The sequence below is a fragment of the Elephantulus edwardii genome, unplaced genomic scaffold, assembly GCF_000299155.1.
Source record: "Elephantulus edwardii isolate Elephantulus edwardi_28Jun2011 unplaced genomic scaffold, EleEdw1.0 scaffold00038, whole genome shotgun sequence".
Lineage (NCBI taxonomy): Eukaryota > Metazoa > Chordata > Mammalia > Macroscelidea > Macroscelididae > Elephantulus > Elephantulus edwardii.
Window position 1 is genome coordinate 16,886,714 of NW_006399788.1, and position 9,273 is coordinate 16,895,986.

The 9,273-nt window shown below is 39.8% G+C and overlaps 1 pseudogene; it reads right to left on the reverse strand.

Moving 5' to 3' along the window:
- Window positions 1-1,776: 1,776 nt before the first annotated feature.
- On the reverse strand, window positions 1,777-2,508 carry LOC102853423 (annotated as a pseudogene).
- Between the last annotated feature and the right edge of the window lie 6,765 nt (window positions 2,509-9,273).

Consider the following 9,273-nt stretch of genomic DNA (forward strand, 5'->3'; position numbering starts at 1 on the left):
ATCATGTATCAGAATTTCATTTCTCTTTATGACTGTAGAATACTTCATTGTAGTATTTACCACACTGATGAACACTTAGGTTGCTTCATCTTTTTTACTATTAAGAGAAATACTGTGGTCAATATTTTCATATTGTTGTTATGTGCCATTGAGTCAATTACAACTCATAGCGACTCTATGAAAAATGGCTCTGAAACTTGCCTTCTCCTGAGCCAATCTCATCACCTCTGACACACCTGACCTCATTGCCATAGTCACTGTGTCAGTCCATCTCATCCAGGGTCTGCCTCTTATGCACTGACTCTCTGTCTTTCCAAGTACAATATTCTTCTTCAGTGACTGGTCCCTCTTGACAACATGCCCAAAATATGGGAGATTAAACTTCAAAATCCTTGCCTCCAAGGAGCAAACTGATTTTCCCTTCTCTAGGACAGACCTTTTTGTTTTCTTAGCATTCCATGGTACGCTCAATACTCTTCTTCAGCACCACAGCTGAAAGGCATCAATGCTGCTTCTGTCATCCTTAGTCATTGTCCAGTTCTCAGATGCATAGTCAACAATCTAAAAGACCATGGCCTGAATCAGGCGCGCATTAGTCTTTAGACTTACCTCATTGATTTTCAGCACTCTGGAGAGATCTTTGACAGCAGATTTTCCCAGTGCAGCTTGTCTTTTGATTTCCTGACTGCTAGTGCACAGATTGTGGATCCAAGTACAATGAATCATCAACAATTTCAGTCCTTTCTCCATTTATCATTTTACTGTCTATTGGCCTGGCCCAGTGGTGAGGATCTTTTCTTTTACTGATGTCGGGATACAATCTATATTAAAAGCTGCAGTCTTTGGCCCTCTGCAGCAAGTGCTTCAAGTCTTCCTCAGTTTCGACTAGCAAACTTGCATCATTTGCATAATGTAGGCTGTTGGTGAATCTTTCTCCAATCCTGATGGCACATTGTTCTTCCTAAGGTCCAGCTTCCCTAATCTATATGTGATCGAAAAGGTATAAAGAAATAACTACATCCTTGATGCACTCTTTTCTTTATTTTGAACCATGTAGTATTCCTTTGCTATGTCTGGACAACAGCTCCTTGTTCTAGTTAATAGGTTTTGCATGAGCACAATTATTTTGAGATTCCCATTCGTTTCAACATTAGCCACAATTTGTTGTGATCCACACTGTCAAATAAGTACCTTTGTATAGTCAATCAAACACAAATAGACATCCTTCTGATACTGTGCTTTCAGCCATGATTCATCTGAAAACAGCAATGATATCCCTAGTGCCATGGCCTCTTCTAATCCAAGTTTTTTTTATTTGCATACAAGTATCTCTTTGAGTCCCTGCTTTCTGTTCTTTTGTGTGGAGTTGCTGCATCACAATGACATTTCATTTTTGAGCAGTTGCAAACTATTTTTACACAGTGATTGTACTGTTTAACAACCTCATTAGTAATGTCAGAGGTTTCATTTTCTCCATATGCTCATCAATACTTGGTATTTAATGTTAATTTTATAGCTCTTTTATACTTTTTTAATGCAAAACACTTTATTGTGTTTTTACACACATATATGATATGGTACGTGTAAGTGGGGCGGCCTGAACAAGTCCAACAGACTAAAGATTACAGAAAGATACACAAGAAATGTTCACAAAGGAAACAAATAATACAAAGGAGAAAGTTGTTTAAAAAACATGTCAAAGCTTAAAAGTTTATGAGCTAGCTACAAAAATGAGGTAAGGTAGTAGACAAGTCTTGATAGCTTCTCTTCTAAAACTCACTGAAGTCTCATCCATTTCTCAGGGGGGCCTTTTGTGCTTACTGTCCGTTGGGTATGCTTTGTAGTCTCTTTCTCATCAGATTTGACAGCTTCTGGTAAAGTTTCTAGATCTTTCTTTGTTTGATCCACTGGGACAGGTTTTTCTCCAGACTTTTGGTGTACAAATTTAGGTGGAAATTTTTGTCTGAGATCTAAAAGTAAGGCGTCCACACGCTGTCTCTGGAAAATGGAGCTTGGTTCTTCTTTCCTCTTGACTTTAGGTTTAACTTTATCTTGCTCTTCATGATCCTTGAAATATCCTTTGGAGGGATGATATCGACAGTATGACATAGCTTCATCAAAAGCTGACTGAATGCCATGCACTGCAGTAAGCACTCTGGAATTTATAACTAAGCCCAAGTCTGGTGCCTGATAAATCACTCCAGCAATGATGTAATAATCAGCCAGAGGGATAACTTGAGTAGGTGACTGCCATTGCTGCTTACGAATAATAAAAAGAACCGGTTCTTGAGCGTGGAGAAGGATGTATTCCACTCCAATCATCTGATTCAAGTGTTCTAATATTAGTCTCTGCGTTTTGACTACTTCATTGTTGCATGTCCTGTCATAGAAAGGGTTGCTTCTTTCGGAAAAGTAATCCAGGACACTACCACTGTTCAAAATGGGTATCCAGGCACTGTCAACCCATGAGATTCCCAGCAGATTATCTCAGATATCCACAGCCACCATAGTTCCCAGCTCTTTTATACTTTTAAACTAATATTTTGTTGCAGCTTTGACTTGCAATTGATTAATGCTTCCTTGGAGGCAAAGATGACAAAGCTCTCTTATAATTTAGAAATATTGCTAGTAGTGGTTATTCCTTGGAAAGAGGGAGGATTGGAGGAGAAGATGACCCCCAACCAGATGAATTGAGATGGTGACTGTAGCAATGGGTTGGAGTGTATCAGAGATGAGGATGTCATAATATAGGACTGGATTCAGATCTGTTGTTCCTACGGTTGCTATGAGTCATACTCGACTCTATGGCAACTCAAAACAACAATGATGTTGAACATCTTTTTGTGTTTATTGTCTGTGTATTTTCTTTGGAGATAGGTCTATTTAAGTCCTTTGCCCATTTTTAAATTAGATTTTTCTTTTTTGTATTGCCACTGTGGGACTTCTTTGCTATATTCTGATACTAAAAACTTACCATATGTTCAATAGATTATCTTCTCAACTGTCTTGATAATGTAATGTCCTTTGATACATAAACATTTTTAATTTTTACGTAGTCCAATTAATCTACTTTTTTCTTTTCTTGCTCATGTTTTTGTTATTGTACCTAAATATCTATTGCCAAATCCAAGGACATAAAGTTTTACTTCTGTGTTTTCTTCTACTAGTTTTGTCATGTTAGCTTTATACTTAGGTCATTGAATTTCTTTTTTGTATATAATATTTTTTATGTGCTATCACAGCACATAATAAAATTTTTAATTTAAATTTTTATTTTAATGCAAGTTTACAGAAAAGTTGGATTTTCATTTATTCATCGTTGCACATTTTCTTCCCTTCCCCTCCCTTCTCCCTCCCCCAGTTAACTTTCTTTTTCAAAAATATTCATTTATTGTTGCACAATTTCCTCCCTACCACTCTTCCCACTTCCACCGTCCTCTTTGCAGTGCACCTCTTATTCTGGACTGTTGTCTTACATATAATACCTAATCACATATTCCTTCTAAACAGTTTTTCCCTTCATCTGTTCCAGTACAGTGTTCATTATCTATTTACTCTTTTCCTTTTTTCCTCTCAACCCCCAGTGTCAGTCCTGCTTTATTACAGTACCATTTTATTAATTTTTAGAAATAAAAATTGTATAAAAATGACTAGGAGGATGTACAACAAGGGTCAGAGGGGAGTGAGGTCTGCAACACAGCCATAGGCAGGTGGGCGGCTCAGGATCCGGGTGGTGTTCCAGGTTCTGCTGGCTCACTGTCACTGTTACTACTGTGAACTTTCATTAACTTGTCAAATTAATTCTAAGCCATTGTTTATTCAAGACTTCAGCAAATAAATAAAGACTAACTACTTGAATTCAAATCCTAACTCTTGCATTTAACTGTGTGAGCTTAGTGAAGTTAAGGTCTCCGAACCTCCTTCCCCACCACTTATAAAATGAAGAGGATAATGCAGTGTGAGAATTTAATGCAATTCAAAATTTAATGCGGTGTCCATCACATAGTACTTTCATTAAATAGTAACTTATCAGGCCTCTGTGTTGCCCCTTCACTCACCCCCCGCATTCGCATTTGGAAACTAGTGAATGTAGTGCCAAAAAAGGAATAAATTGGACTATTTGCAGCCACTTTCTACCCGTGAATTTGGTTTCTTTGGTGTAGGAGCTGCATAAGTTAAAAGTTTAAAAAAAACAAAAGTAATTTGAGTGTCCCTTGGGGGCTCTAGTAGTGTAGTCCATAGAGGGAGTTGAGGTTGGAACCCAAAGGCCTCATCTCGGGGGTGTCACCCGTGACTCCTTCGGCGAACAATGAGCACTCTCCTTCCATTATTTACAGCCTTCCAAAGATCTAATGGAAGGTCAGCTCTCAGTCAGCTCCAACTGGACAGCGGTGAGTTTGTTTTTAAGTGTCTCTTACCTGTGCTAAGTGCTGAGGCTCATAGTCATTCATTCAACAAACTTTTATTAAATGCCTATCATGTGCCTGGCTGAGTTCTTGGTGGCTGATTTATATCTGAACAAAACAGACAAAATCGCTGTTCTTACATTCTGTTGTTGTTGTTGTTAGGTGCTATCAAGTCGTAGACAACTCATAGCGACCCTATCAGTGAAAGACCTGTTCGGAGGGTTTCTGGAGGCAAGCTATTTTCGAAGTGGATGCCACTCCTACTTCCAAGCTTGTTTTAATTGTAAAGCTCTACCAAACACTGCCCACCATTCTAGCAAATTGAAAAATGAAATAAAATGTGGTTCAATCCGTGCCTCTTGATATTAAGTTAGGTACTTACTAATGACTAGGTTAGTACTAACGACTGTGCTAAGTTCTTTTCATATATTATTTTATTTTCTAATTAATAACCGGACCAATAGGTAACATCATGATAGATGGAGAAAAGACTGAAATTTCATCTTACTTGGATCCACAATCAACACCCTTAGTACCAACAGTTAAGAGATCAGGAGACATATTGCACTAGGAACATTTGCAGCTGAAGATCTCTCTAAATTATTGAGGAGCAATGATAGCAGCTTGAGGATTAAGGTATGCCTGATTCAGGCCGTGCTCTTTTCAGTCACTTGCTATGCATCTGAGAGGTGGGCAGTGGAGAAGGATGGCAGAAGAAGAATCAAGACCTTTGAGTTTTGGTGTTGGAGAAGAGTACTGAGTATCCCATGGACTGATGAAAGAAAAAAACCAAAAATGCCTTGTAGAAAGTGCAGCCAGAGTGATTCTTGGAGGCAAGGATGATAAAGCTTTGTCTTACGTCCTCCAGGCATGTTACCAGGAGACAGAATTTCTCGGAAAGGAACTTCATGCTTGGGAAAGTTGAGGTAACAAAATAGAGGAAGATGCTGCACCAGACGGTTTGACACAGTGACTACCGCAGTGGGCTCTACTGTGTCAGAAATTGTGAGGATCAAGGGAGCTCTGATGGTGTAGTGACAAGAAGCTGTGCTGTAGTCCTGAAAGCCTGCAGTTCAAATCCACTGGATGCTCCACTGGAGAAGGAGGGGCATTCTTCTCCTGTGCCATTCGGATCCAACTCAATGGCACACAACAGTGGGTGGAAACACCCAATAAGAAAGGGGGGGAGAAAAGAGTTTTAAAAAAAGGGGGAAAGAAAGAAATTGTGAGGATGGCACAGGGTAGGACAGGGTTAATATCTGTTGTTCATAGAGCTATGAGTTTTGCTTGATTCAGGGGCACCTAAAACAGCAACAACATCAACAGTTAAGCCTGTGAGTGCTTATTGTTGCTGCTTGTTATTTGGAAACTTGCACATGTGTCAGAGAGGTGTGATATGAATTAAGTAGGAAAATAGGTGGAGGAGCTGGTATTGGAACCCAGGTCTTTCTGACTCTGAAGTGCACCCTTACCCTGTACGCTGACTGCCTTCATTTGCTTTCAGCCTCAGAGTGAGCTTGCCGTCTTTGTTTACAGCTCTGCCTTAGCATTCTTGCCAACACTGTTTTACTCTTCAGTAGGAGCTCTGAAAGAAATTTGAGTTTCCCTCATCTATATTAAAATACTTAATTATCTCTGCAGGAAATGATTAGAGAAGGAGTAATTGACAGTTTTAGAGTAGTTCTATGAGTCAGTTAGGAATTGCACTTGATTCTCCTCAGTATAGAAGGGTGTTGATGGTGCTTGGTTAAATACTCACTTGCTAACCAAGAAGTTGGCAGTTTGAACCCCCATCTGCTCAAAGGAAGGTAGATGTGGAATCTAGTTGGAAAGCCTGTGGAGTAATTCTGCTGTGTGCATCAGAATTGGCTCAGCAGCAGTGGGTTTGGAGTTAATCTCATTGCTGGCTCTGCAGTAAGTTTTCAATGGCTATAAACTGCATGGGAGGAATTTGCCCATCTCCCTCCTGAGAAGCAGCTGGTGGACTTGAACCTTACCCTTTGGTGTTGGCAGAGCAACTTATTGGGCTTTAGGAGTGACTGCGAGTGGGATTTCTTTGATGCATACTTCTAGATTAAGGTGAAGAAAATAGTTAATATCTTCCAAATATATCACATTGTGTTGCATCAATTGTGTGGCTTCTGTAGCTCTAAATGTAAAAGTCAGAGAACCTCTGATCTCTAATTAGGAGGCTCTGGTGACATAGGTCAGTAGTGCTGTCAACCCAAAGGTGGCTGGCCCTTCCTGGGGATTTGAATCCTCCAGCTGCTCCAGGGACAAAGATGGGCAATCCCTTCCTGTGAGATTTACAGCCTCCCAAACCCCACGGGAGGGTCAGCCATCAGTCAGTCCTGACTTGGCAGAAAACAATGAATTTTTCTTGTTTGTTGTTGGTTTTGGTTGTGTGGTTTGGTTTGGTTTTTTAATTGCTTTACTACCAAGAGCCCTGGCGACATAGACTGTTAAGTGTTAGTTAAGTGAAAGTTTGATGGCTCCAACTCCCATTCTGCTGCATAAGAGAAAGATGAAGTAGTCTGTGCCAGTAAAGCTTTTACAGCCTTGACAAACCCTACGAGGCAGTTGTACTCTGTTTTATAGGACTGCTATGAGCCAGAATCTGCTTTTGGATTACTAAAAAGGGAGCTCTGGTAGCCTGAGGAGGTCTATTAACCCAAAGGCTGCTCCTCTCTGCTGATTCTAATCTACTAGTGGTTCTTGGGAAGTAAATGAGCATCTCCTCCAATGCAATTTACAGTCTCCAGAAAACTCACCAGAGGATCAACTAGACGTTGGTTCCAACTTGAGACAATGAATTTTATTTATTTTTTTTTACTAGAGTCATTAAGCATTCAAGTGAATTGCATTGCCAATGTAAAGGCACACAGTTTGAATCCACCACCTGCTCTGTGGGAGAAAGATGGGCAGTCTCCTGCCATGTGATTTACTGCCTCTAAGAACCTACAGGAGGGTCGTCACTGGGTTGTTTCTGACTCTATGGTACTCAACTGCAGAAGTATATACATACTGACATATATCATTGTACATATTATTATAGTTCACATTCCTGTACCTTGTGCATTTTTTCAACAGTGTCTTGGGGATGTTTGCCTACAGTTTGAATTACGAGGTCACTTTGCAGCTTTATTTGATATGACCATGTTTCTTTATGCATTGATTATAGCACTGATGGTATACAGGACAACTTACTTTCTCCATAACCTCCATATGCTCAATATTGGGCTTTTATTTATTTATTTATTTGTTTATTTGTTAATTATTTTTTTAAACTTTTTGCCAATCCAAGGAATGTGAAATTGTGTACCTTAATTGATTGTATTTTCTTGATTATTAATGAAGTTGAACAACTTTTTATATGCATACTGGTGGAGATTACTATTTCTTCATTCAATCACCTATTCATATTCTTTGCTGCTTTTTGTCTACTGTTGTGATTTTTATTTTCATATTGGCTGTTGTTGTTCTTTATATCATCTAGTTACTAGTACATTATCAGTTATATTTAATGCAGATGTCTTCTTCGAGTTTCTTGGTTAACTTTTCACATTGTGGTATACTTTAATGTGTTGCTGTTGTTGTTATGTGCCATTGAGTCACCTGTGACTCATAGTGACCCTATGCAACAGCCCTAAACCCTGCTCTATCCTGTGCCAACCTTATTGTCTCTGACACACCTACCTGCATTGCCCCAGTCACTGAATCAATCCATTTCATCGAGGGTCTTCCTCTCCTTGCTGTCCCTTCACCCTCCCAAGCATGACATCCCTCTCCAAGGACTTATCCCTCCTTGCAACACATCCAAAGTATGCCAGATGAAGCTTCAGAATCCTTGCCTCCAAGGAGCAGCCTGATTTAACCTTCTCCAGGACGAATTTGTTTGTTCTCTTATCATTCCATGCAATATTTAGCATTCTTCTCCAAAACCACAGCTCAAAGGCATCAATTCTCCTTCTATCATCCCTAGTCATTGTCCAGCTCTCTGATACATAGCAAGTGGTTGCAAAGACCATGGTGTGTATCAGGTGCACCTTGGTCTCCAGACTGACATCATTGCTCTTTTGTACTTTGGAGAGCTCTCTGACAGCAGACTTTCCCAACTCAATATGTCTTTTAATTTCCTGGATGCTAGTGCCAAGAGTGTTGGGAGCTCTGGTGGCCTAGTGGCAGGAAGCTGCACTGCAATCCCAGAGGCACACAGTTCAAATCCACCAGATGCTCCGCTGGAGAAGGAGGGATAGTCTCCTCCTGTACCAGTCAGATCCAATTTGACTGTACACACACAAAAATAATAATAAAATAAACATTAAAAAAATTTTTAAAAGCTATAATTTCCTTTATGATTTGGTATTTGATAGGGAGAGTTGGCCTACCTTCTTTAACTTTTTTATAAATTATTTTTTTAAGAATCTTAGTTCACCGTTCTTCTATATGAATTTTTAAATCCATTTATCTGGTTCCTTGAAAGTCTGTGGTCAGTAGTTGATCTTGAGTATTTTAGGCTTGCTCTAGATGGCCACTCTTCTCCTTGCACTCTGTATGATGCCATCCTTAATAGTTTCACAGTAGCTTTTCATTCCTCTCTTCACAGGTCAGCTTTCACTAATAACATTTTAGATCGGTTGTTAACTTATATTTTATGTTGTTGTTGTTATGTGCCGTCGAGTCGTTTGCGACTCATAGCGACCCCATGTACAACAGCCCTAAACCCTGCTCTATCCTGTGCCAATCGCACTGCCTCCGACACACCCATCCTAATTACCCCAGTCACTGAATCAATCCACCTCATAGAGGGTCTTCCCCTCCTGCACTGTCCCTCTACTCTACCCAGCATGATGTCCCTCTCCAAGGA